Below are 7,011 nucleotides of genomic sequence, written 5' to 3'. Positions count from 1 at the left end.
TTATGTAGCTATTTCAAGCTTTCAGAATACTTCCTATCACAATTCCTTTGGTGCTCTCAACAATCCTGTTTGATAGATATTCTTATAAATCCCCATTTCACAAATCTGGAATTGAGTCTCAGAGAAGACAGGTAATTTTTTAAAAATGACATACAAGTATAAGTTCAGCAGATGGAGAGCCCAACAGATAGAGAATCAAACATGGAGTCAAGAAAACCTGAGTCCAAATCTGGCCTTAGATACTTCCTTTATTGTGACTCTGGGCAGCTCATTTAGGGTTTTTTTTGTTGTTGTTGTTTGTTTTTCCTACATTAGTTCCCTCAAATGTAAAATGGAGATATTGAGAGTATGTATCTTAAAGGGTGGTTCTAAGAATAAAGTGAGATAATGTATATTATAAAATGTTTTACAAAACTCAGAGGCCTCTGAATAATTATCTCTTATGTTCACTATCTAAGGCAGAGTTTGATCCTATGTTTTCCCTAAATCAAAAACACTTTACACTTTTTTTGAGTGGTCAGAATAGTGCCCAAGGTAATATTGTAAAGCATATAAGATATGTCTTTCAAAGTCTACTATTCCTAAATATTATCCATATATCTGTTCTTGCTCAGTACCCCTTCCATTCTGAATGGCTTTCTTCATGTTCTTCACACATGACACTTTGTCTCTGAACTCCATGTTTTTCCTCTGACTTTTCCTCAAACATGGAATTCTCACATACATCTCCATGAGAATCCCTCAAAACTGAACTCAAATTCCACTTTCACTTTGCCTGTACTGTAAATGAATTTTCCTCTGAGAGGACCTTATACTTACCCTACATTGATCTTGTCAGTAAATAGTCATTTGCCTATTTTCTCCCCTCATTTGAATGGGAGATCTTTTTTGTCTTTGCATCTCTGATGGATAACTAATGACCACAGGCATAGTAAAAGCTTAATTATTGTCTGTCTCATGTCAGTAGACTTAATACCTTTATATATATATGTATATTGTTTTTGAAGAACTCAAAATCTACTGACAGAGGAAACTATGTATGTAAGACAAATGCAAGATAATGTCAGATCATCTCAGAGAAAGATCCAGCTTTTGAAATAAGGGCATAGAGTTGGGCAAGTTATCATTTAGAAAGGAGGCTCTCTGCTCTGTCTTGAATGAAGCTGTGGAGACAAGTTGAAGGTGAAGAAAGAGAGTATTGCAGGCATGAAATACAAGTGAAAAGTCAGAGACAAAACAGGGTGTATTATGTGTGAAGAAATCAAAAAGAGTGAATTGTAGAGTGTGTAGAGGGTAGAACAGTATAAGTAATACAGAAAAATCAGTTTTGAGAGGATTTGAAAGACAAAGACAGGATTTTATAGTTGACATGAAACTTTAGAGGTAATAGGGATACATAGGAATTTAATGAGTTTGGTAATGACAAGTCATTGTATTTAAGACCTGTGTTTTAGAAAGATCTTTTTGGCAGCTGAGAGAAGGATATACTGGAGTGTAGTAAGATATACTTGTATATTATTTCCAGAATATAAATAAAAGCTTATGAGGATATGCATCCAGGGGTTTGACTCTTTGCTTGGTATAGCACTCAGCCTCTAAGTTCGTTTAAGTAATACTTTCATTCTCACCACACTCAAAGGAGGCATCTCCTATCCTTTATTACAGAATTAACTCTATAACCGCTCCTTTTGTAAATGATTTCATACTAAAAGGACAGCATATAAGTTTATGTAGAAATCTTGAGTGATCCTTCATAGGTCAAACCCCAGATATTTTATGCATTTTTTAATTAGTTTGATGGATTTCTCTCACTTATTCTGCATCTTTTATTAGTCTTCTATTAAAATGGCAATGATTTCTGTTGATTTATTTTATCTCCCAATATTTCAGTGAAGTTATATATCAGTTTAATTTAATTCTTTAAGTTTTCCAACTTAACAACTATATCATCTGCCAAAATATAGCTCTGTATGTCCTTTGCTTATTTTTATATATCTTAATTATCTTGCTTAATCTGATTGTCCTATTTACCACTTCCAGAGGTATATCACTCAATAATGAGGAGAGAGAAGACATCTTCCACCATCTTAGAATACATAGGAAAATCTTCAGGTGTTTTACAATTCCAGAAGAAACCATCTTTTGTTGTAGATGTATACTTTTTGCCCCTGATATTAAAGGTCTTTCCAAATTTATGCTTTTAAACATAAATGTAAATTTTTCCCAAAGATCTTTTCTGTATTTATTCATAAGACAAAACTTTAATTGTTTTATGATCACTTAAATAGTGAACTACTCAAAACATACTCACTTTTTTCTTGATATTGAAACATTCTTGAAGTCCTAAGTTAATACAATTTGATTATAGTGACTATATTTTTTTAAATGTTGTAGTTCTTTTACCAAGTTTTGTTCAAAACCTTTACTTTGAACCTGATGAATGTTTCCTCATTTTTTCCTACCTGGATTCAATATCAAGCTCTACCTCCTTTTGTGCTACAATAACTCATTATGATATAAAGGTGACCTTGGACTTTGGAGGCTGTTGAGTAGAGTTCAAGTTCTGGAATATGACACCACATCACTAAGTCTTTGACTATATTTAGTGATGGATTATGTGATTCCCCTTTTCCATTACTCATGTTTAAGATGAAGATGTACACTACTATAGGTCTAGCTTGTAAGAGGCGATTTTTTTGGGTTAGAATATTCTTAAAGACCATAGACATAATTGGGAAGGGAATATAACTTATCATGGGAAGAAGCATCCTGGAAAATCTGAATCTGATTGAAATGTTGAGTAAAACACAGAGAGGAAATTAGCCTGGGATTTCATCAGTATAGGCAGCTTACAAGTGAGGAAATGTCTTCTTCTAACAAGTTGGCAGATATCTATGACTTAAAGTCAGAGAGTGTTGTCTTTAGCATGGAGAAAGTGGTCATTTCTCTGGAATTTCACTTCTACTATGTATCCGAGATGGGACTTCAGATTTTCTTGGCTTCATGGTGAATTCTCTATCCATACTCTCCTCCATACTGAGGAATATACATGGCTTTTTTATAGACATTTTATTTCATCAAATGAACAAAAATTCAGGAATCATTTTTGTTTCAAGTATGATTTTAAAATGGGATTCTCTTTGGTAAAATAAGAATGCTCAATATTCCATGAATTTCATCCAGTCTTCTAACTTTTTACATTTTCATTCCCCAAAGCTGCCACAGACCAGGTTTTTCTCTTAATATTCAATAGAGGCAGCATAAGTGTTTCCCACCAAAGCAGGTACCGAGTGTTGTTTTAGTATTATTACAAGGTCCCATAACACAGGTACCACGTTTACGCTTCACACAATACATGGTGTCTTTATATGGCCACATATCTGTGAAAAAAGAATCTCTATTTCAGAATTATTGTTAAAAAATAGTGTAATACAATGGAGAGAACTGAGCAACTAATAATAGAACTGGTTCCCAAGTCCAACATTAACACTTCTTAACTTTCTTGAAACTTACCTTAACTCTTCGAGTCAATTTCCTTTTTCAAAAAATTATAATCATCCTTCCCAAATTTAAAAATCCCAAGATTGTTGTGAGAATCACATTGGGATAGTAACTGGACTTTTTTTTCATTGGCATAGTATTTGTATTATCATGAGTCTCTCCTACTCAGGAATCTTCCCTGGCTTTGAAGATCAAAACCAGATTCTTCTCTTTGACCTTTAAATTCCCCACTACCTCTTATTAAGATATCTTTCCACCTTAAGAACATAATTCATCATTTATTTATTTGTTTTTTAGTAATTGCTAAACCTTGACCTCTCAGAAGTCCTAATTTTACTTCAGGATTCAGCAAAATTCAAGATTCAAGTTCCATCTACGTGCAACCTATGTGAATTTCTGAACATTCTAGTTCCCTTTTAAATTGCCATTATCATTGAATTTATTTTGTCATATGTATACACACGCACACACACATACACACATACATATGTACACAGATACATGTAATGCATGCCCATGTTGTCATCCCCAATAGATTGTCATATTTCACAATTTCCTTTGTATTCAATATCACTGGAAAGGAGGAGGCAGGTAATAAATACTTCACCCTTTATTGATGTTTAAGACACTATTTATTTGATTGTAGGGACCTATGCATGGAAACAGGCTTTAATCTTGTAGTGAGGAATGTTGCAATTTGGTGAGGAAAATAAAACTTAAAGACAAATGATGTGAAATAAAATAAAATACCATGTTGTTCTTCAAAAATAAAACAGCAGTATCCCAAAAATTCATTATAAAAAATCACTTCTGATTTGATTAGGAAAGTTCCTGGAAGAAAATCTTCTTAGAGAAAATAGGGGCAAAATAAATATATGATCTGATATTTGATTTAGTAACATGAAGGGATACAGGGGACTACAGAGTGGAATAGTGGAAAGAATTTTATCCTGTAATTAATGGCCTAGATTCCAAATTTACTTACAAAGGAAAAATTATTTTCTTTTTAAAATTAATTTATGCTGCATGTACATGGCAATTGGAAATCAGTGACTTTCCCAGGATCGCATAACTACTGTTAAGTGTCTGAGGACAGATTAGAAGTCAGGTCTTTCTGACTCCTGTACCAGTGTTTTATTTACTACTGCCCCAAGAAAATACTGTCATTATCCAGGTAAAAATGCCATGGACTCTGAATGATGATTGAAGCACTTTTTTTTTCACTTATTTTATTCTCTCTTTTTTTCCCATTTGATTTGTTTCTTCTTTCACAACTGTAACTAACATGGAAATATGTTCTATGTGATATCACATGTATAAATTGTGTCAAATTGTCTACCATGTTTTCAAGAGGGAAAGGGAGAGAGGGGAAATTTGGAACTCAAAATCTTGTAAAAATAAATGGTAAAAAATTTCTTGATACAATTGGGGGAAAATAAAATTCTATTTAAAAAACACTTGTTTATTGAGTGAAAAGTTTGTCTTTGATATTGACATTGACTTCTATATCATGAGATTTAAGAAGCATCAGGAAACGATTCTTTATCTTCCTCCTACTCATTTCTTCAAAAAAAAAAAAGCCTTCCATGTCTGAGGGCATGATACTATTGTTTTTATTTCTCCTATATGTAATCCACATCTATTAGTTCTTTTTAAAACAGAATGCTTTTGGACTAGTAAGCTTCTCAGAGTAGATTTCTACCAGCTCAAGGACCAATATTGCTCCCTTCTCTCCTATTATGAGAGTAATCTGGGCTTAGGGAGAAAAATAACATAAAATAGAGCCCTAATTCCATAGTACCAAGTGAGTTTAGATAGGACACCTAGAATGGGGAGAAAAAATGGAACAAATGGCACAGATACTGAAATTTGGGACTAGAAAATGTTAATTTGGCCCTAAATCTTACTACTTGTTATCTGTTTTACCTTGGACAAGAAAATAACAGATGACGAGGAATGTGAGATCTACCATCAGAGTAGCTAGGTTACAATGCTAGTTGAGTCTACATCTTCTAAATAATAAAAAAAAAATTATCTTCATACCTTTGTATAAGGACAATCATATTGATCATCACTGTAACACATGGTCAATTTTCATTGTAGGTTACAAGATATTAGCATTATTAACTTCAGTTTTACAAGTAACAAAGCTGAAGCTCATAGCACTTAAATAATTGGCCAAGTGGAAGAGCCAGTAAATACTAAGAAGAACAATAAACCAAGTGTTCTCAACGTTCAGGGTTTTCTTTTGCAAAAACAGGCCTTCCTTCATGCTCTTCCTAGATTCTAAACTACATCTTATATTTTTTTTCTCTTTGCTCTAGACAAGTCCTCTTTTGATCTTCATAATGCTCTTTGGAATTGATCAGTGCATTAAGAAATCTAAGGCCAGGGAGGTTCATAGACTTTCTTAGGCTCATCCAACTAGTTAGTGTGACCTTTTCATTCAGAGTGTTAGTAGGTGCTAGAGCTGACTTTCCCATTCTGGACTTTTGACTTTGAAGTCAATGCTTGAGTCATCTTATCAGAGTTGACACTAATGAAACAATCTTTGTATGATATTAGAACCACATTAGAGATATCTCATTCTTCCTTGACCTCTCTTCCCATGATGTTTTAAAATTCCTTTAAACATGTAATTACAATCATCCCTATCCTTCCTATCCTTCCACCTGCTGGATACAAAGACAGCATTTGGTTATCTGAGTAAATACTGTTTTACTAAACATCCCCTTAGAATATTGGAAGGTGAAATTATTCTCAATATAATTTAAGGGTAAGGAAGGCCCAGGACTAGTCCAAGTTGCAGTTGTTAAAAAAAAAAAAAAAAAAAAAACGTTGAGTGCACAAGACCCATCTTCCACTTATGTTTCTGTTAATCTTTTCCTTACCTGTTTCAGCAGGAAAGAAAATAGTAAAAAGCACCATAAACACGAGGTAGAGATTTCTCATCATGAATTGACTCATTGTGAACCTGGAAATTATAGGAAACAAGATGAAAGGACCGTTTAGCAGAAGATAGGAGAAGATAAGACAATTAAGACCAGTCCAGAATAAATCGAACAATATGCAAGTAACCTGAGTTCAGTAAGTATTAGGTTCTGATTACCTGAAATTCATTGAAAGAACCTTCCCTGGAGCCTGGAGTATCCTTTTATTTATTGGCCATAGATATTGACCAACAAAGTATTCAAATTTAAAAGGCAAGTGTTGCAATCCATAGTAAGATTCTAAAAAAAAGCCAAATTAAATAACTAATGTTATTTAACCTGAGGAGTGTCCGTCCAAGTCATATAATGCTATCTCAGGTTTTAAATCTAGTGCTATGGGGAGATGAATGTTTTGATAAAGCAATTCCTTCTTGCAAAGGTGGTTCAAGGCCAGAATTTCTCCTCCCAGAATTGTCTCAGCCAGGGTTCCTGGAGAGCTCATAAAGAATCTCATCCATCCACAAACTGATAGTCAAATATCTTAACAGTCTGATTTGAAAAATAATAGGTTTATTCTTAA

General features: G+C 33.5%; 1 long non-coding RNA gene across 1 annotated transcript; it reads right to left on the bottom strand.

The window, feature by feature from the left end:
- Nucleotides 1-1,833: 1,833 nt before the first annotated feature.
- On the bottom strand, nt 1,834-6,740 carry LOC141555228 (uncharacterized). Its single transcript, XR_012486103.1, has 3 exons — nt 6,611-6,740; nt 6,393-6,475; nt 1,834-3,380 (listed from the first exon to the last, which is right to left on the bottom strand). It is a non-coding gene; the product is annotated as an uncharacterized LOC141555228 (long non-coding RNA).
- Nucleotides 6,741-7,011: the final 271 nt, after the last annotated feature.

Source organism: Sminthopsis crassicaudata, chromosome 2, assembly GCF_048593235.1.
Source record: "Sminthopsis crassicaudata isolate SCR6 chromosome 2, ASM4859323v1, whole genome shotgun sequence".
Lineage (NCBI taxonomy): Eukaryota > Metazoa > Chordata > Mammalia > Dasyuromorphia > Dasyuridae > Sminthopsis > Sminthopsis crassicaudata.
The sequence above is the reverse complement of the archived record's forward strand: the minus strand, read 5'-3'. Positions and strand labels throughout refer to the sequence as shown.